General features: G+C 43.7%; 8 non-coding genes across 8 annotated transcripts; all 8 read left to right on the top strand.

Moving 5' to 3' along the window:
* The first annotated feature begins 2,396 nt into the window (after nucleotides 1–2,396).
* TRNAG-CCC (transfer RNA glycine (anticodon CCC)) lies at nucleotides 2,397–2,468 on the top strand. The gene has a single exon. It is a non-coding gene; the product is annotated as a tRNA-Gly (tRNA).
* Nucleotides 2,469–3,970: 1,502 nt separating this feature from the next.
* On the top strand, nucleotides 3,971–4,042 carry TRNAG-UCC (transfer RNA glycine (anticodon UCC)). The gene has a single exon. It is a non-coding gene; the product is annotated as a tRNA-Gly (tRNA).
* Nucleotides 4,043–5,569: 1,527 nt separating this feature from the next.
* Nucleotides 5,570–5,641, top strand: TRNAG-CCC (transfer RNA glycine (anticodon CCC)). The gene has a single exon. It is a non-coding gene; the product is annotated as a tRNA-Gly (tRNA).
* A 1,523-nt stretch (nucleotides 5,642–7,164) lies between these two features.
* TRNAG-UCC (transfer RNA glycine (anticodon UCC)) lies at nucleotides 7,165–7,236 on the top strand. Its single transcript has one exon. It is a non-coding gene; the product is annotated as a tRNA-Gly (tRNA).
* A 4,707-nt stretch (nucleotides 7,237–11,943) lies between these two features.
* On the top strand, nucleotides 11,944–12,015 carry TRNAG-CCC (transfer RNA glycine (anticodon CCC)). Its single transcript has one exon. It is a non-coding gene; the product is annotated as a tRNA-Gly (tRNA).
* A 1,509-nt stretch (nucleotides 12,016–13,524) lies between these two features.
* Nucleotides 13,525–13,596, top strand: TRNAG-UCC (transfer RNA glycine (anticodon UCC)). The gene has a single exon. It is a non-coding gene; the product is annotated as a tRNA-Gly (tRNA).
* Nucleotides 13,597–15,123: 1,527 nt separating this feature from the next.
* TRNAG-CCC (transfer RNA glycine (anticodon CCC)) lies at nucleotides 15,124–15,195 on the top strand. The gene has a single exon. It is a non-coding gene; the product is annotated as a tRNA-Gly (tRNA).
* Nucleotides 15,196–18,309: 3,114 nt separating this feature from the next.
* TRNAG-CCC (transfer RNA glycine (anticodon CCC)) lies at nucleotides 18,310–18,381 on the top strand. The gene has a single exon. It is a non-coding gene; the product is annotated as a tRNA-Gly (tRNA).
* Nucleotides 18,382–20,500: the final 2,119 nt, after the last annotated feature.

The raw sequence follows: 20,500 nt of genomic DNA, 5'->3' as shown, positions 1-20,500 counted from the left end.
ACGGCTAGTGCCTAAGAGTCTCTGACTTTCAGTTATGACTGATTGTGAGAGGGGAAGATGAAGTTTTTCTGCACCCAGCATGCCTTGGGATATACTTATGCAAATGAGGTGAGAGCCAGACCAATCCCACGCTACTCTGCTTAATGATCCTTATGTGCATAAAAAGAACACTTTCACAACAGAGCAGAGTGGCGCAGCGGAAGCGTGCTGGGCCCATAATCCAGAGGTCGATGGATCGAAACCATCCTCTGCTAATTTTGCTTGATTTTCCTTCCAAGGACCAAGCTGTCATTTCCAGGCTACCAGCAAGGAAAAGCGCAAGCTTGTGCCAGCTATGTGAGAAAAGTCTTCTCAACTATCTGTGTCTGCTGAAATACAAGAGAGGGATCGTCAAAGGATCCACACTGTACTTTGAAAGTAAAGGCACACAATAATAAGCATGAATGACTGGTGGGACCTTCAAACACTTTTATGGGGAGGCTTTGAATTTCATTCTTCCCTTTTTGTTCTGCTCTTATCTATCTCCTGGGCATTTCATGGAATGTTCTCTATTTCTCTTCCCTGCTTTTCTTCCCATGCTGCCTCTATATGTTCATATCTATTATTTGTAATGCTGCTTTCCATTCTTCTCTTCTGCACAGCTTTGTCCTTGGTTTCAATCCCAGTTCCTTACCCTCTACAAAAACTTTCTATTGCTCTTCATGTTGGTATCTAAACCAAATGCACCATTGAAGCTGGTGCAAGATAGTCATTGAACTCAGGGTCCTAATGTTTAGAACCGAGAGCGCACAGATCAGAGGGTGTTGGTGGTATAGTGGTGAGCATAGCTGCCTTCCAAGCAGTTGACCTGGGTTCGATTCCCGGCCAACGCAGTACAAATACTTATATATTCTGCAAGCAGGATATATTTAATGCAACATTTCACAAAATGGAAATATAATGAACAGGTTAATCAGCCATTATATAAAAAATAAACAAATATGTAGGCAAGCATTTCGATCGCCCCTTCTGCTATATTCATTGTCCTAATATATGATGTTTCATAAAGCAGAGTCACCGCTCACATGTGCTGGTAAAAAATATGTTACAGTGGGCAGACAATGAAAGAGCTGAGGCCCGACCAACCATTTTAACTCCAGCATCTCTATGTTAAAAAGCATTTCCTAGGCAATATTTAGCCTCTGAAAAAAATATGCAAGATCCAGCAATAAATCTGGCAAAAGTCCCCAACATTTTGTGCATACTTGTGCCCTCACCTGAATGTAGCACCACCTTGTAGCCGTCGGAGGTAACTGCAGCTCACAAAATGTTTCATCAGAGGGCAAGTTTAGAGGAATCCAAAAGGCAGATGTCCATGGAAAGAGCCTCCGACTGCAGCAGGAAGTTTGGATGCTTCAAATTTGCATAGCTTCCAGTCCAACGTCCTCTCATGTACCGAACGCTCCCAAACGCTCTAAAGCCTTACACCCGGCAAGCCCTCACCGGGTAGATCTCTGGCTCCCAGGTAAAGCCACATACTGAGCATGCAAGCACTAGGATCACAGAGAGAGATAGACAGAGAGCGTCGGAGAGCTGCTGTCTTGTTAAAGGCCTGAAACGGCTAGTGCCTAAGAGGGTCTGGACTTTCAGTTGTGACTGATTGTGAGAGGGGAAGATAAAGATTTTCTGCACCCAGCATGCCTTGCGATACACTTAGGCAAATGAGGTGAGAGCCCGACCAATCCCACGTCACTCCGCTGAATGCCTCCTCATCTGCATAAAGAGAACACTTTCACAAAGGAGCAGAGTGGCGCAGCGGAAGCGTGCTGGGCCCATAACCCAGAGGTCGATGGATCGAAACCATCCTCTGCTAATTTTGCTTGATTTTCCTTCCAAGGACCAAGCTGTCATTTCCATGTTGCCAGAAAGGAAAAGTGCAAGCTTGTGCCAGCTATGTGAGGAAAGACTTCTCAACTATTCGTGTCTGTGTAATACAAGAGTGATCGTGAAAGGTACAACCCTGTACTTTGAAAGTAAAGACACACAATTATAACCATAAATGACTGGTGGGAGGTTCACACAACTTTCTGGGCATGCTTTGAATTTCATTCTTCCCTTTTTGTTCTGCTCTTATCTATCTCCTGGGCATTTCATGGAATGTTCTCTTTCTCTTCCCTGCTTTGCTTCCCATGCTGCCTATATATGCTCATTTCTACTATTTGTACTGTTGCTTTTCATTTCTTCTCTTCTGCACAGCTTTGTCCTTGGTTTCAATCCCCAGTTCCTTACCCTCTGCAAAAAACGTTCTACTGCTTCTCATGTTGGTATCTAAACCAAATGCACCATTGAAGCTGGTGCAAGATAGTCATTGATTTCTGCAAAGTAATATTTAGAACCGAGAGCAAACACATCAGAGGGCGTTGGTGGTATAGTGGTGAGCATAGCTGCTTCCCAAGCAGTTGACCCGGGTTCAATTCCCGGCCAACGCACTGAAAATACTTATATTTTCTGCAAGCAGGATATATTTTAATGCAACAAGTCACAAAATGGAAATTTCACAAACAGATTAATCAGCCATATATAAAAAAATAAACAAATACGTGGGCAAACATCTCAATCGCACCTTCTGCTACATACATTGTCCTAATATATGATAAGTTTCATAAAGCAGAGTCACAACTCACATGTGCTGGTAATAAATTTGTTAGAGTGGGCAAACAATGGAAGGGCTGAGGCCCGACCAGAGATTGTAACTCCAGCATCTCTATGTTAAAAAGCATTTCTAGGCAATATCTAGCCTCTGAAAAAAATATGCAAGATCCACAGATAAATCTGGCAAAAGTCACTAACATTTTGTGCATACTTGTGCTCTCACCTGAATGTAGCGCCACCTTGTAGCTGTCTTAGGAAACTGCTGCTGACAAAATGTTTTATCAGAAGGCAAGTTGAGAGGAATCCAAGAGTCAGATGTCCATGGAAAGAGCCACTCACTGAAGCAGGAATGTTGGATGCTTCATATTCGCATAGTTTCCTGTCCAACGTCCCGAACGCTCCCAAACGCTCAAAAGCCTCGCCCTCACCGGGTAGATCTCTGGCTCCCAGGTAAAGCCAAATCCTGAGCATGCTAGTGCTAGGATAACCGAGAGAGAGAGAGAGAGGGTTCAAGAGCTACTGTCTTGATAACGTCCTGAAATGGCTAGTGCCTAAGAGTCTCTGACTTTCAGTTATGACTGATTGTGAGAGGGGAAGATGAAGTTTTTCTGCACCCAGCATGCCTTGGGATATACTTATGCAAATGAGGTGGGAGCCAGACCAATCCCATGCTACTCTGCTTAATGATCATTATCTGCATAAAAAGAACACTTTCACAACAGAGCAGAGTGGCGCAGCGGAAGCGTGCTGGGCCAAAACCCAGAGGTCGATGGATCGAAACCATCCTCTGCTAATTTTGCTTGATTTTCCTTCCAAGGACCAAGCTGTCATTTCCAGGCTACCAGCAAGGAAAAGCGCAAGCTTGTGCCAGCTATGTGAGAAAAGACTTCTCAACTATCTGTGTCTGCTGAAATACAAGAGAGGGATCGTCAAAGGATCCACACTGTACTTTGAAAGTAAAGGCACACAATAATAAGCATGAATGACTGGTGGGACCTTCAAACACTTTTATGGGGAGGCTTTGAATTTCATTCTTCCCTTTTTGTTCTGCTCTTATCTATCTCCTGAGCATTTCATGGAATGTTCTCTATTTCTCTTCCCTGCTTTGCTTCCCATGCTGCCTCTATATGTTCATATCTATTATTTGTAATGCTGCTTTCCATTCTTCTCTTCTGCACAGCTTTGTCCTTGGTTTCAATCCCAGTTCCTTACCCTCTACAAAAACTTTCTATTGCTTTTCATGTTGGTATCTAAACCAAATGCACCATTGAAGCTGGTGCAAGATAGTCATTGAACTCAGGGTCCTAATGTTTAGAACCGAGAGCGCACAGATTAGAGGGCGTTGGTGGTATAGTGGTGAGCATAGCTGCCTTCCAAGCAGTTGACCCGGGTTCGATTCCCGGCCAACGCAGTATAAATACTTATATATTCTGCAAGCAGGATATATTTAATGCAACATTTCACAAAATGGAAATATAAGGAACAGGTTAATAAGCCATTATATAAAAAATAAACAAATATGTAGGCAAGCATTTCGATCGCCCCTTCTGCTATATTCATTGTCCTAATATATGATAAGTTTCATAAAGCAGAGGCACCACTCACATGTGCTGGTAAAAAATATGTTACAGTGGGCAGACAATGAAAGAGCTGAGGCCCGACCAGACATTTTAACTCCAGCATCTCTATGTTAAAAAGCATTTCCTAGGCAATATTTAGCCTCTGAAAAAAATATGCAAGATCCAGCAATAAATCTGGCAAAAGTCCCCAACATTTTGTGCATACTTGTGCCCTCACCTGAATGTAGCACCACCTTGTAGCCGTCGGAGGTAACTGCAGCTCACAAAATGTTTCATCAGAGGGCAAGTTTAGAGGAATCCAAAAGGCAGATGTCCATGGAAAGAGCCTCCGACTGCAGCAGGAAGTTTGGATGCTTCAAATTTGCATAGCTTCCAGTCCAACGTCCTCTCATGTACCGAACGCTCCCAAACGCTCAAAAGCCTTACACCCGGAAAGCCCTCACCGGGTAGATCTCTGGCTCCCAGGTAAAGCCACATACTGAGCATGCAAGCACTAGGATCACAGAGAGAGAGAGAGACAGAGAGCGTCGGAGAGCTGCTGTCTTGGTAAAGGCCTGAAACGGCTAGTGCCTAAGAGGGTCTGGACTTTCAGTTGTGACAGATTGTGAGAGGGGAAGATAAAGATTTTCTGCACCCAGCATGCCTTGCGATACACTTAGGCAAATGAGGTGAGAGCCCGACAATCCCACGTCACTCCGCTGATTGCCTCCTCATCTGCATAAAGAGAACACTTTCACAAAGGAGCAGAGTGGCGCAGCGGAAGTGTGCTGGGCCCATAACCCAGAGGTCGATGGATCGAAACCATCCTCTGCTAATTTTGCTTGATTTTCCTTCCAAGGACCAAGCTGTCATTTCCACGTTGCCAGAAAGGAAAAGTGCAAGCTTGTGCCAGCTATGTGAGGAAAGACTTCTCAATTATTCGTGTCTGTGTAATACAAGAGTGATCGTGAAAGGTACAACCCTGTACTTTGAAAGTAAAGACACACAATTGTAACCATAAATGACTGGTGGGAGCTTCACACAACTTTCTGGGCATGCTTTGAATTGCATTCTTCCCTTTTTGTTCTGCTCTTACCTATCTCTTGGGCATTTCATGGAATGTTCTCTTTCTCTTCCCTACTTTGCTTCCCATGCTGCCTATATATGCTCATTTCTACTATTTGTACTGTTGCTTTTCATTTCTTCTCTTCTGCACAGCTTTGTCCTTGGTTTCAATCCCCAGTTCCTTACCCTCTGCAAAAAACGTTCTACTGCTTCTCATGTTGGTATCTAAACCAAATGCACCATTGAAGCTGGTGCAAGATAGTCATTGATTTCTGCAACGTAATATTTAGAACCGAGAGCTAACACATCAGAGGGCGTTGGTGGTATAGTGGTGAGCATAGCTGCTTCCCAAGCAGTTGACCCGGGTTCGATTCCCGGCCAACGCACTGAAAATACTTATATTTTCTGCAAGCAGGATATATTTTAATGCAACAAGTCACAAAATGGAAATTTCACGAACAGATTAATCAGCCATATATAAAAAAATAAACAAATACGTGGGCAAACATCTCAATCGCACCTTCTGTTACATACATTGTCCTAATATATAAGTTTCATAAAGCAGAGTCACAACTCACATGTGCTGGTAATAAATTTGTTACAGTGGGCAAACAATGGAAGGGCTGAGGCCCGACCAGACATTGTAACTCCAGCATCTCTATGTTAAAAAGCATTTCTAGGCAATATCTAGCCTCTGAAAAAAATATGCAAGATCCACAGATAAATCTGGCAAAAGTCCCTAACATTTTGTGCATACTTGTGCTCTCACCTGAATGTAGCGCCACCTTGTAGCTGTCGAAGGAAACTGCTGCTCACAAAATGTTTTATCAGAAGGCAAGTTGAGAGGAATCCAAGAGTCAGATGTCCATGGAAAGAGCCACTCACTGAAGCAGGAATGTTGGATGCTTCATATTCGCATAGTTTCCTGTCCAACGTCCACTCACGTCCTGAACGCTCCCAAACGCTCAAAAGCCTCACACCGGGCAAGCCCTCACCGGGTAGATCTCTGGCTCCCAGGTAAAGCCAAATCCTGAGCATGCTAGTGCTAGGATACCCGAGAGAAAGAGAGAGAGAGGGTTCAAGAGCTACTGTCTTGATAAAGGCCTGAAATGGCTAGTGCCTAAGAGTCTCTGACTTTCAGTTATGAATGATTGTGAGAGGGGAAGATGCAGTTTTTCTGCACCCAGCATGCCTTGGGATATACTTATGCAAATGAGGTGGGAGCCAGACCAATCCCACGCTCCTCTGCTTAATGATCCTTATCTGCATAAAAAGAACACTTTCACAACAGAGCAGAGTGGCGCAGCGGAAGCGTGCTGGGCCCATAACCCAGAGGTCGATGGATCGAAACCATCCTCTGCTAATTTTGCTTGATTTTCCTTCCAAGGACCAATCTGTCATTTCCAGGCTACCAGCAAGGAAAAGCGCAAGCTTGTGCCAGCTATGTGAGAAAAGACTTCTCAACTATCTGTGTCTGCTGAAATACAAGAGAGGGATCGTCAAAGGATCCACACTGTACTTTGAAAGTAAAGGCACACAATAATAAGCATGAATGACTGGTGGGACCTTCAAACACTTTTATGGGGAGGCTTTGAATTTCATTCTTCCCTTTTTGTTCTGCTCTTATCTATCTCCTGGGCATTTCATGGAATGTTCTCTATTTCTCTTCCCTGCTTTGCTTCCCATGCTGCCTCTATATGTTCATATCTATTATTTGTAATGCTGCTTTCCATTCTTCTCTTCTGCACAGCTTTGTCCTTGGTTTCAATCCCAGTTCCTTACCCTCTACAAAAACTTTCTATTGCTTTTCATGTTGGTATCTAAACCAAATGCACCATTGAAGCTGGTGCAAGATAGTCATTGAACTCAGGCTCCTAATGTTTAGAACCGAGAGCGCACAGATCAGAGGGCGTTGGTGGTATAGTGGTGAGCATAGCTGCCTTCCAAGCAGTTGACCCGGGTTCGATTCCCGGCCAACGCAGTACAAATACTTATATATTCTGCAAGCAGGATATATTTTAATGCAACATTTCACAAAATGGAAATATAATGAACAGGTTAATCAGCCATTATATAAAAAATAAACAAATATGTAGGCAAGCATTTCGATCGCCCCTTCTGCTATATTCATTGTCCTAATATATGATAAGTTTCATAAAGCAGAGTCACCACTCACATGTGCTGGTAAAAAATATGTTACAGTGGGCAGACAATGAAAGAGCTGAGGCCCGACCAGACATTTTAACTCCAGCATCTCTATGTTAAAAAGCATTTCCTAGGCAATATTTAGCCTCTGAAAAAAATATGCAAGATCCAGCAATAAATCTGGCAAAAGTCCCCAACATTTTGTGCATACTTGTGCCCTCACCTGAATGTAGCACCACCTTGTAGCCGTCGGAGGTAACTGCAGCTCACAAAATGTTTCATCAGAGGGCAAGTTTAGAGGAATCCAAAAGGCAGATGTCCATGGAAAGAGCCTCCGACTGCAGCAGGAAGTTTGGATGCTTCAAATTTGCATAGCTTCCAGTCCAACGTCCTCTCATGTACCGAACGCTCCCAAATGCTCAAAAGCCTTACACCCGGCAAGCCCTCACCGGGTAGATCCCTGGCTCCCAGGTAAAGCCACATACTGAGCATGCAAGCACTAGGATCAGGGAGAGAGAGAGAGACAGAGAGCGTCGGAGAGCTGCTGTCTTGTTAAAGGCCTGAAACGGCTAGTGCCTAAGAGGGTCTGGACTTTCAGTTGTGACTGATTGTGAGAGGGGAAGATAAAGATTTTCTGCACCCAGCATGCCTTGCGATACACTTAGGCAAATGAGGTGAGAGCCCGAACAATCCCACGTCACTCCGCTGAATGCCTCCTCATCTGCATAAAGAGAACACTTTCACAAAGGAGCAGAGTGGCGCAGCGGAAGCGTGCTGGGCCCATAACCCAGAGGTCGATGGATCGAAACCATCCTCTGCTAATTTTGCTTGATTTTCCTTCCAAGGATCAAGCTGTCATTTCCACGTTGCCAGAAAGGAAAAGTGCAAGCTTGTGCCAGCTATGTGAGGAAAGACTTCTCAACTATTCGTGTCTGTGTAATACAAGAGTGATCGTGAAAGGTACAACCCTGTACTTTGAAAGTAAAGACACACAATTATAATCATAAATGACTGGTGGGAGCTTCACACAACTTTCTGGGCATACTTTGAATTTCATTCTTCCCTTTTTGTTCTGCTCTTATCTATCTCCTGGGCATTTCATGGAATGTTCTCTTTTTCTTCCCTGCTTTGCTTCCCATGCTGCCTATATATGCTCATTTCTACTATTTGTACTGTTGCTTTTCATTTCTTCTCTTCTGCACAGCTTTGTCCTTGGTTTCAATCCCCAGTTGCTTACCCTCTGCAAAAAACGTTCTACTGCTTCTCATGTTGGTATCTAAACCAAATGCACCATTGAAGCTGGTGCAAGATAGTCATTGATTTCTGAAAAGTAATATTTAGAACCGAGAGCTAACACATCAGAGGGCGTTGGTGGTATAGTGGTGAGCATAGCTACTTCCCAAGCAGTTGACCCGGGTTCAATTCCCGGCCAACGCACTGAAAATACTTATATTTTCTGCAAGCAGGATATATTTTAATGCAACAAGTCACAAAATGGAAATTTCACGAACAGATTAATCAGCCATATATAAAAAAATAAACAAATACGTGGGCAAACATCTCAATCGCACCTTCTGCTACATACATTGTCCTAATATATGATAAGTTTCATAAAGCAGAGTCACAACTCACATGTGCTGGTAATAAATTTGTTACAGTGGGCAAACAATGGAAGGGCTGAGGCCCGACCAGACATTGTAACTCCAGCATCTCTATGTTAAAAAGCATTTCTAGGCAATATCTAGCCTCTGAAAAAAATATGCAAGATCCACAGATAAATCTGGCAAAAGTCCCTAACATTTTGTGCATACTTGTGCTCTCACCTGAATGTAGCGCCACCTTGTAGCTGTCTTAGGAAACTGCTGCTCACAAAATGTTTTATCAGAAGGCAAGTTGAGAGGAATCCAAGAGTCAGATGTCCATGGAATGAGCCACTCACTGAAGCAGGAATGTTGGATGCTTCATATTCGCATAGTTTCCAGTCCAACGTCCACAACGCTCCCAAACGCTCAAAAGCCTCGCCCTCACCGGGTAGATCTCTGGCTCCCAGGTAAAGCCAAATCCTGAGCATGCTAGTGCTAGGATACCCGAGAGAGAGAGAGAGAGAGAGGGTTCAAGAGCTACTGTCTTGATAAAGGCCTGAAATGGCTAGTGCCTAAGAGTCTCTGACTTTCAGTTATGACTGATTGTGAGAGGGGAAGATGAAGTTTTTCTGCACCCAGCATGCCTTGGGATATACTTATGCAAATGAGGTGGGAGCCAGACCAATCCCATGCTACTCTGCTTAATGATCCTTATCTGCATAAAAAGAACACTTTCACAACAGAGCAGAGTGGCGCAGCGGAAGCGTGCTGGGCCCATAACCCAGAGGTCGATGGATCGAAACCATCCTCTGCTAGTTTTGCTTGATTTTCCTTCCAAGGACCAAGCTGTCATTTCCATGCTACCAGCAAGGAAAAGCGCAAGCTTGTGCCAGCTATGTGAGAAAAGACTTCTCAACTATCTGTGTCTGCTGAAATACAAGAGAGGGATCGTCAAAGGATCCACACTGTACTTTGAAAGTAAAGGCACACAATAATAAGCATGAATGACTGGTGGGACCTTCAAACACTTTTATGGGGAGGCTTTGAATTTCATTCTTCCCTTTTTGTTCTGCTCTTATCTATCTCCTGGGCATTTCATGGAATGTTCTCTATTTCTCTTCCCTGCTTTGCTTCCCATGCTGCCTCTATATGTTCATATCTATTATTTGTAATGCTGCTTTCCATTCTTCTCTTCTGCACAGCTTTGTCCTTGGTTTCAATCCCAGTTCCTTACCCTCTACAAAAACTTTCTATTGCTTTTCATGTTGGTATCTAAACCAAATGCACCATTGAAGCTGGTGCAAGATAGTCATTGAACTCAGGGTCCTAATGTTTAGAACCGAGAGCGCACAGATTAGAGGGTGTTGGTGGTATAGTGGTGAGCATAGCTGCCTTCCAAGCAGTTGACCCGGGTTCGATTCCCGGCCAACGCAGTACAAATACTTATATATTCTGCAAGCAGGATATATTTAATGCAACATTTCACAAAATGGAAATATAAGGAACAGGTTAATCAGCCATTATATAAAAAATAAACAAATATGTAGGCAAGCATTTCGATCGCCCCTTCTGCTATATTCATTGTCCTAATATATGATAAGTTTCATAAAGCAGAGTCACCACTCACATGTGCTGGTAAAAAATATGTTACAGTGGGCAGACAATGAAAGAGCTGAGGCCCGACCAGACATTTTAACTCCAGCATCTCTATGTTAAAAAGCATTTCCTAGGCAATATTTAGCCTCTGAAAAAAATATGCAAGATCCAGCAATAAATCTGGCAAAAGTCCCCAACATTTTGTGCATACTTGTGCCCTCACCTGAATGTAGCACCACCTTGTAGCCGTCGGAGGTAACTGCAGCTCACAAAATGTTTCATCAGAGGGCAAGTTTAGAGGAATCCAAAAGGCAGATGTCCATGGAAAGAGCCTCCGACTGCAGCAGGAAGTTTGGATGCTTCAAATTTGCATAGCTTCCAGTCCAACGTCCTCTCATGTACCGAACGCTCCCAAACGCTCAAAAGCCTTACACCCGGCAAGCCCTCACCGGGTAGATCTCTGGCTCCCAGGTAAAGCCACATACTGAGCATGCAAGCACTAGGATCACAGAGAGAGAGAGAGACAGAGAGCGTCGGAGAGCTGCTGTCTTGGTAAAGGCCTGAAACGGCTAGTGCCTAAGAGGGTCTGGACTTTCAGTTGTGACAGATTGTGAGAGGGGAAGATAAAGATTTTCTGCACCCAGCATGCCTTGCGATACACTTAGGCAAATGAGGTGAGAGCCCGACAATCCCACGTCACTCCGCTGAATGCCTCCTCATCTGCATAAAGAGAACACTTTCACAAAGGAGCAGAGTGGCGCAGCGGAAGTGTGCTGGGCCCATAACCCAGAGGTCGATGGATCGAAACCATCCTCTGCTAATTTTGCTTGATTTTCCTTCCAAGGACCAAGCTGTCATTTCCACGTTGCCAGAAAGGAAAAGTGCAAGCTTGTGCCAGCTATGTGAGGAAAGACTTCTCAATTATTCGTGTCTGTGTAATACAAGAGTGATCGTGAAAGGTACAACCCTGTACTTTGAAAGTAAAGACACACAATTATAACCATAAATGACTGGTGGGAGCTTCACACAACTTTCTGGGCATGCTTTGAATTGCATTCTTCCCTTTTTGTTCTGCTCTTACCTATCTCTTGGGCATTTCATGGAATGTTCTCTTTCTCTTCCCTACTTTGCTTCCCATGCTGCCTATATATGCTCATTTCTACTATTTGTACTGTTGCTTTTCATTTCTTCTCTTCTGCACAGCTTTGTCCTTGGTTTCAATCCCCAGTTCCTTACCCTCTGCAAAAAACGTTCTACTGCTTCTCATGTTGGTATCTAAACCAAATGCACCATTGAAGCTGGTGCAAGATAGTCATTGATTTCTGCAACGTAATATTTAGAACCGAGAGCTAACACATCAGAGGGCGTTGGTGGTATAGTGGTGAGCATAGCTGCTTCCCAAGCAGTTGACCCGGGTTCGATTCCCGGCCAACGCACTGAAAATACTTATATTTTCTGCAAGCAGGAAATATTTTAATGCAACAAGTCACAAAATGGAAATTTCACGAACAGATTAATCAGCCATATATAAAAAAATAAACAAATACGTGGGCAAACATCTCAATCGCACCTTCTGCTACATACATTGTCCTAATATATAAGTTTCATAAAGCAGAGTCACAACTCACATGTGCTGGTAATAAATTTGTTACAGTGGGCAAACAATGGAAGGGCTGAGGCCCGACCAGACATTGTAACTCCAGCATCTCTATGTTAAAAAGCATTTCTAGGCAATATCTAGCCTCTGAAAAAAATATGCAAGATCCACAGATAAATCTGGCAAAAGTCCCTAACATTTTGTGCATACTTGTGCTCTCACCTGAATGTAGCGCCACCTTGTAGCTGTCGAAGGAAACTGCTGCTCACAAAATGTTTTATCAGAAGGCAAGTTGAGAGGAATCCAAGAGTCAGATGTCCATGGAAAGAGCCACTCACTGAAGCAGGAATGTTGGATGCTTCATATTCGCATAGTTTCCTGTCCAACGTCCACTCACGTCCTGAACGCTCCCAAACGCTCAAAAGCCTCACACCGGGTAGATCTCTGGCTCCCAGGTAAAGCCAAATCCTGAGCATGCTAGTGCTAGGATACCCGAGAGAAAGAGAGAGAGAGGGTTCAAGAGCTACTGTCTTGATAAAGGCCTGAAATGGCTAGTGCCTAAGAGTCTCTGACTTTCAGTTATGAATGATTGTGAGAGGGGAAGATGCAGTTTTTCTGCACCCAGCATGCCTTGGGATATACTTATGCAAATGAGGTGGGAGCCAGACCAATCCCACGCTACTCTGCTTAATGATCCTTATCTGCATAAAAAGAACACTTTCACAACAGAGCAGAGTGGCGCAGCGGAAGCGTGCTGGGCCCATAACCCAGAGGTCGATGGATCGAAACCATCCTCTGCTAATTTTGCTTGATTTTCCTTCCAAGGACCAAGCTGTCATTTCCAGGCTACCAGCAAGGAAAAGCGCAAGCTTGTGCCAGCTATGTGAGAAAAGACTTCTCAACTATCTGTGTCTGCTGAAATACAAGAGAGGGATCGTCAAAGGATCCACACTGTACTTTGAAAGTAAAGGCACACAATAATAAGCATGAATGACTGGTGGGACCTTCAAACACTTTTATGGGGAGGCTTTGAATTTCATTCTTCCCTTTTTTGTTCTGCTCTTATCTATCTCCTGGGCATTTCATGGAATGTTCTCTATTTCTCTTCCCTGCTTTGCTTCCCATGCTGCCTCTATGTGTTCATATCTATTATTTGTATTGCTGCTTTCCATTCTTCTCTTCTGCACAGCTTTGTCCTTGGTTTCAATCCCAGTTCCTTACCCTCTACAAAAACTTTCTATTGCTTTTCATGTTGGTATCTAAACCAAATGCACCATTGAAGCTGGTGCATGATAGTCATTGAACTCAGGGTCCTAATGTTTAGAACCGAGAGCGCACAGATCAGAGGGCGTTGGTGGTATAGTGGTGAGCATAGCTGCCTTCCAAGCAGTGGACCCGGGTTCGATTCCCGGCCAACGCAGTACAAATACTTATATATTCTGCAAGCAGGATATATTTTAAAGCAACATTTCACAAAATGGTAATATAATGAAGAGGTTAATCAGCCATTATATAAAAAATAAACAAATATGTAGGCAAGCATGTCGATCGCCCCTTCTGCTATATTCATTGTCCTAATATATGATAAGTTTCATAAAGCAGAGTCACCACTCACATGTGCTGGTAAAAAAATATGTTACAGTGGGCAGACAATGAAAGGGCTGAGGCCCGACCAGACATTTTAACTCCAGCATCTCTATGTTAAAAAGCATTTCCTAGGCAATATTTAGCCTCTGAAAAAAATATGAAAGATCCAGCAATAAATCTGGCAAAAGTCCCCAACATTTTGTGCATACTTGTGCCCTCACCTGAATGTAGCACCACCTTGTAGCTGTCGGAGGTAACTGCAGCTCACAAAATGTTTCATCAGAGGGCAAGTTTAGAGGAATCCAAAAGGCAGATGTCCATGGAAAGAGCCTCCGACTGCAGCAGGAAGTTTGGATGCTTCAAATTTGCATAGCTTCCAGTCCAACGTCCTCTCATGTACCGAACGCTCCCAAACGCTCTAAAGCCTTATACCGGCAAGCCCTCACCGGGTAGATCTCTGGCTCCCAGGAAAAGCCAAATACTGAGCATGCAAGCACTAGGATCACAGAGAGAGAGAGACAGAGAGCGTCGGAGAGCTGTTGTCTTGTTAAAGGCCTGAAACGGCTAGTGCCTAAGAGGGTCTGGACTTTCAGTTGTGACTGATTGTGAGAGGGGAAGATAAAGATTTTCTGCACCCAGCATGCCTTGCGATATACTTAGGCAAATGAGGTGAGAGCCCGACCAATCCCACGTCACTTCTCTGAATGCCTCCTCATCTGCATAAAGAGAACACTTTCACAAAGGAGCAGAGTGGCGCAGCGGAAGCGTGCTGGGCCCATAACCCAGAGGTCGATGGATCGAAACCATCCTCTGCTAATTTTGCTTGATTTTCCTTCCAAGGACCAAGCTGTCATTTCCACATAGCCAGAAAGGAAAAGTGCAAGCTTGTGCCAGCTATGTGAGAAAAGACTTCTCAACTATTCGTGTCTGTGTAATACAAGAGTGATCGTGAAAGGTACAACCCTGTACTTTGAAAGTAAAGACACACAATTATAACCATAAATGACTGGTGGGAGCTTCACACAACTTTCTGGGCATGCTTTGAATTTCATTCTTCCCTTTTTGTTCTGCTCTTATCTATCTCCTGGGCATTTCATGGAATGTTCTCTTTCTCTTCCCTGCTTTGCTTCCCATGCTGCCTATATATGCTCATTTCTACTATTTGTACTGTTGCTTTTCATTTCTTCTCTTCTGCACAACTTTGTCCTTGGTTTCAATCCCCAGTTCCTTACCCTCTGCAAAAAACGTTCTACTGCTTCTCATGTTGGTATCTAAACCAAATGCACCATTGAAGCTGGTGCAAGATAGTCATTGATTTCTGCAACGTAATATTTAGAACCGAGAGCTAACACATCAGAGGGCGTTGGTGGTATAGTGGTGAGCATAGCTGCTTCCCAAGCAGTTGACCCGGGTTCGATTCCCGGCCAACGCACTGAAAATACTTATATATTCTGCAAGCAGGATATATTGTAATGCAACATGTCACAAAATGGAAATTTCACGAACAGATTAATCAGCCATATATAAAAAAATAAACAAATACGTGGGCAAACATCTCAATCGCACCTTCTGCTACATACATTGTCCTAATATATGATAAGTTTCATAAAGCAGAGTCACAACACACATGTGCTGGTAATAAATTTGTTACAGTGGGCAAACAATGGAAGGGCTGAGGCCCGACCAGACATTGTAACTCCAGCATCTCTATGTTAAAAAGCATTTCTAGGCAATATCTAGCCTCTGAAAAAAATATGCAAGATCCACCGATAAATCTGGCAAAAGTCCCTAACATTTTGTGCATACTTGTGCTCTCACCTGAATGTAGCGCCACCTTGTAGCTGTCGAAGGAAACTGCTGCTCACAAAATGTTTTATCAGAAGGCAAGTTGAGAGGAATCCAAGAGTCAGATGTCCATGGAAAGAACCACTCACTGAAGCAGGAATGTTGGAGGCTTCATATTCGCATAGTTTCCTGTCCAACGTCCACAACGCTCCCAAACGCTCAAAAGCCTCACACCGGGCAAGCCCTCACCGGGTATATCTCTGGCTCCAAGGTAAAGCCAAATCCTGAGCATGCTAGTGCTAGGATCACAGAGCGAGAGAGAGATGGTTCAAGAGCTACTGTCTTGATAAAGGCCTGAAACGGCTAGTGCCTAAGAGTGTCTGACTTTCAGTTATGACTGATTGTGAGAGGGGAAGATGAAGTTTTTCTGCACCCAGCATGCCTTGGGATATACTTATGCAAATGAGGTGAGAGCCAGACCAATCCCATGAAACTCTGCCTAATGCTCCTTATCTGCATAAAAAGAACACTTTCACAACGGAGCAGAGTGGCGCAGCGGAAGCGTGCTGGGCCCATAACCCAGAGGTCGATGGATCGAAACCATCCTCTGCTAATTTTGCTTGATTTTACTTCCAAGGACCAAGCTGTCATTTCCACGCTACCAGCAAGGAAAAGCGCAAGCTTGTGCCAGCTATGTGAGAAAAGACTTCTCAACTATCTGTGTCTGCTGAAATACAAGAGAGGGATCGTCAAAGGCTCCACACTGTACTTTGAAAGTAAAGGCACACAATAATAAGCATGAATGACTGGTGGGACCTTCAAACACTTTTATGTGGAGGCTTTGAATTTCATTCTTCCCTTTTTTGTTCTGCTCTTATCTATCTCCTGGGCATTTCATGGAATGTTCTCTATTTCTCTTCCCTGCTTTGCTTCCCATGCTGCCTCTATGTGTTCATATCTATTATTTGTATTGCTGCTTTCCATTCTTCTCTTCTGCACAGCTTTGTCCTTGGTTTCAATCCCAGTTCCTTACCCTCTACAAAAACTTTCTATTGCTTTTCATGTTGGTATCTAAACCAAATGCACCATTGAAGCTGGTGCATGATAGTCATTGAACTCAGGGTCCTAATGTTTAGAACCGAGAGCGCAAAGATCAGAGGGGGTTGGTGGTATAGTGGTGAGCATAGCTGCCTTCCAAGCAGTTGACCCGGGTTCGATTCCCGGCCAACGCAGTACAAATACATATATATTCTGCAAGCAGGATATATTTTAAAGCAACATTTCACAAACTGGTAATATAATTAAGAGGTTAATCAGCCATTATATAAAAAATAAACAAATATGTAGGCAAGCATTTCGATCGCCCCTTCTGCTATATTCATTGTCCTAATATATGATAAGTATCATAAAGCAGAGTCACCACTCACATGTACTGGTAAAAAAATATGTTACAGTGGGCAGACAATGAAAGAGCTGAGGCCCGACCAGACATTTTAACTCCAGCATCTCTATGTTAAAAAGCATTTCCTAGGCAATATTTAGCCTCTGAAAAAAATATGCAAGATCCAGCAATAAATCTGGCAAAAGTCCCCAACATTTTGTGCATACTTGTGCCCTCACCTGAATGTAGCACCACCTTGTAGCCGTCGGAGGTAACTGCAGCTCACAAAATGTTTCATCAGAGGGCAAGTTTAGAGGAATCCAAAAGGCAGATGTCCATGGAAAGAGCCTCCGACTGCAGCAGGAAGTTTGGATGCTTCAAATTTGCATAGCTTCCAGTCCAACGTCCTCTCATGTACCGAACGCTCCCAAACGCTCTAAAGCCTTATACCGGCAAGCCCTCACCGGGTAGATCTCTGGCTCCCAGGAAAAGCCAAATACTGAGCATGCAAGCACTAGGATCACAGAGAGAGAGAGAGACAGAGAGCGTCGGAGAGCTGTTGTCTTGTTAAAGGCCTGAAACGGCTAGTGCCTAAGAGGGTCTGGACTTTCAGTTGTGACTGATTGTGAGAGGGGAAGATAAAGATTTTCTGCACCCAGCATGCCTTGCGATATACTTAGGCAAATGAGGTGAGAGCCCGACCAATCCCACGTCACTTCTCTGAATGCCTCCTCATCTGCATAAAGAGAACACTTTCACAAAGGAGCAGAGTGGCGCAGCGGAAGCGTGCTGGGCCCATAACCCAGAGGTCGATGGATCGAAACCATCCTCTGCTAATTTTGCTTGATTTTCCTTCCAAGGACCAAGCTGTCATTTCCACATAGCCAGAAAGGAAAAGTGCAAGCTTGTGCCAGCTATGTGAGAAAAGACTTCTCAACTATTCGTGTCTGTGTAATACAAGAGTGATCGTGAAAGGTACAACCCTGTACTTTGAAAGTAAAGACACACAATTATAACCATAAATGACTGGTGGGAGCTTCACACAACTTTCTGGGCATGCTTTGAATTTCATTCTTCCCTTTTTGTTCTGCTCTTATCTATCTCCTGGGCATTTCATGGAATGTTCTCTTTCTCTTCCCTGCTTTGCTTCCCATGCTGCCTATATATGCTCATTTCTACTATTTGTACTGTTGCTTTTCATTTCTTCTCTTCTGCACAACTTTGTCCTTGGTTTCAATCCCCAGTTCCTTACCCTCTGCAAAAAACGTTCTACTGCTTCTCATGTTGGTATCTAAACCAAATGCACCATTGAAGCTGGTGCAAGATAGTCATTGATTTCTGCAACGTAATATTTAGAACCGAGAGCTAACACATCAGAGGGCGTTGGTGGTATAGTGGTGAGCATAGCTGCTTCCCAAGCAGTTGACCCGGGTTCGATTCCCGGCCAACGCACTGAAAATACTTATATATTCTGCAAGCAGGATATATTGTAATGCAACATGTCACAAAATGGAAATTTCACGAACAGATTAATCAGCCATATATAAAAAAATAAACAAATACGTGGGCAAACATCTCAATCGCACCTTCTGCAACATACATTGTCCTAATATATGATAAGTTTCATAAAGCAGAGTCACAACACACATGTGCTGGTAATAAATTTGTTACAGTGGGCAAACAATGGAAGGGCTGAGGCCTGACCAGACATTGTAACTCCAGCATCTCTATGTTAAAAAGCATTTCTAGGCAATATCTAGCCTCTGAAAAAAATATGCAAGATCCACCGATAAATCTGGCAAAAGTCCCTAACATTTTGTGCATACTTGTGCTCTCACCTGAATGTAGCGCCACCTTGTAGCTGTCGAAGGAAACTGCTGCTCACAAAATGTTTTATCAGAAGGCAAGTTGAGAGGAATCCAAGAGTCAGATGTCCATGGAAAGAACCACTCACTGAAGCAGGAATGTTGGAGGCTTCATATTCGCATAGTTTCCTGTCCAACGTCCACAACGCTCCCAAACGCTCAAAAGCCTCACACCGGGCAAGCCCTCACCGGGTATATCTCTGGCTCCAAGGTAAAGCCAAATCCTGAGCATGCTAGAGCTAGGATCACAGAGCGAGAGAGAGATGGTTCAAGAGCTACTGTCTTGATAAAGGCCTGAAACGGCTAGTGCCTAAGAGTGTCTGACTTTCAGTTATGACTGATTGTGAGAGGGGAAGATGAAGTTTTTCTGCACCCAGCATGCCTTGGGATATACTTATGCAAATGAGGTGAGAGCCAGACCAATCCCATGCTACTCTGCCTAATGCTCCTTATCTGCATAAAAAGAACACTTTCACAACGGAGCAGAGTGGCGCAGCGGAAGCGTGCTGGGCCCATAACCCAGAGGTCGATGGATCGAAACCATCCTCTGCTAATTTTGCTTGATTTTACTTCCAAGGGCCAAGCTGTCATTTCCACGCTACCAGCAAGGAAAAGCGCAAGCTTGTGCCAGCTATGTGAGAAAAGACTTCTCAACTATCTGTGTCTGCTGAAATACAAGAGAGGGATCGTCAAAGGCTCCACACTGTACTTTGAAAGTAAAGGCACACAATAATAAGCATGAATGACTGGTGGGACCTTCAAACACTTTTATGTGGAGGCTTTGAATTTCATTCTTCCCTTTTTTGTTCTGCTCTTATCTATCTCCTGGGCATTTCATGGAATGTTCTCTATTTCTCTTCCCTGCTTTGCTTCCCATGCTGCCTCTATGTGTTCATATCTATTATTTGTATTGCTGCTTTCCATTCTTCTCTTCTGCACAGCTTTGTCCTTGGTTTCAATCCCAGTTCCTTACCCTCTACAAAAACTTTCTATTGCTTTTCATGTTGGTATCTAAACCAAATGCACCATTGAAGCTGGTGCATGATAGTCATTGAACTCAGGGTCCTAATGTTTAGAACCGAGAGCGCAAAGATCAGAGGGGGTTGGTGGTATAGTGGTGAGCATAGCTGCCTTCCAAGCAGTTGACCCGGGTTCGATTCCCGGCCAACGCAGTACAAATACATATATATTCTGCAAGCAGGATATATTTTAAAGCAACATTTCACAAACTGGTAATATAATTAAGAGGTTAATCAGCCATTATATAAAAAATAAACAAATATGTAGGCAAGCATTTCGATCGCCCCTTCTGCTATATTCATTGTCCTAATATATGATAAGTATCATAAAGCAGAGTCACCACTCACATGTACTGGTAAAAAAATATGTTACAGTGGGCAGACAATGAAAGAGCTGAGGCCCGACCAGACATTTTAACTCCAGCATCTCTATGTTAAAAAGCATTTCCTAGGCAATATTTAGCCTCTGAAAAAAATATGCAAGATCCAGCAATAAATCTGGCAAAAGTCCCCAACATTTTGTGCATACTTGTGCCCTCACCTGAATGTAGCACCACCTTGTAGCCGTCGGAGGTAACTGCAGCTCACAAAATGTTTCATCAGAGGGCAAGTTTAGAGGAATCCAAAAGGCAGATGTCCATGGAAAGAGCCTCCGACTGCAGCAGGAAGTTTGGATGCTTCAAATTT

The sequence above is a fragment of the Lissotriton vulgaris genome, chromosome 9 (genome assembly GCF_964263255.1).
Source record: "Lissotriton vulgaris chromosome 9, aLisVul1.2, whole genome shotgun sequence".
Classification (NCBI taxonomy): domain Eukaryota; kingdom Metazoa; phylum Chordata; class Amphibia; order Caudata; family Salamandridae; genus Lissotriton; species Lissotriton vulgaris.
This window is presented reverse-complemented; position numbering and strand designations above follow the sequence as displayed.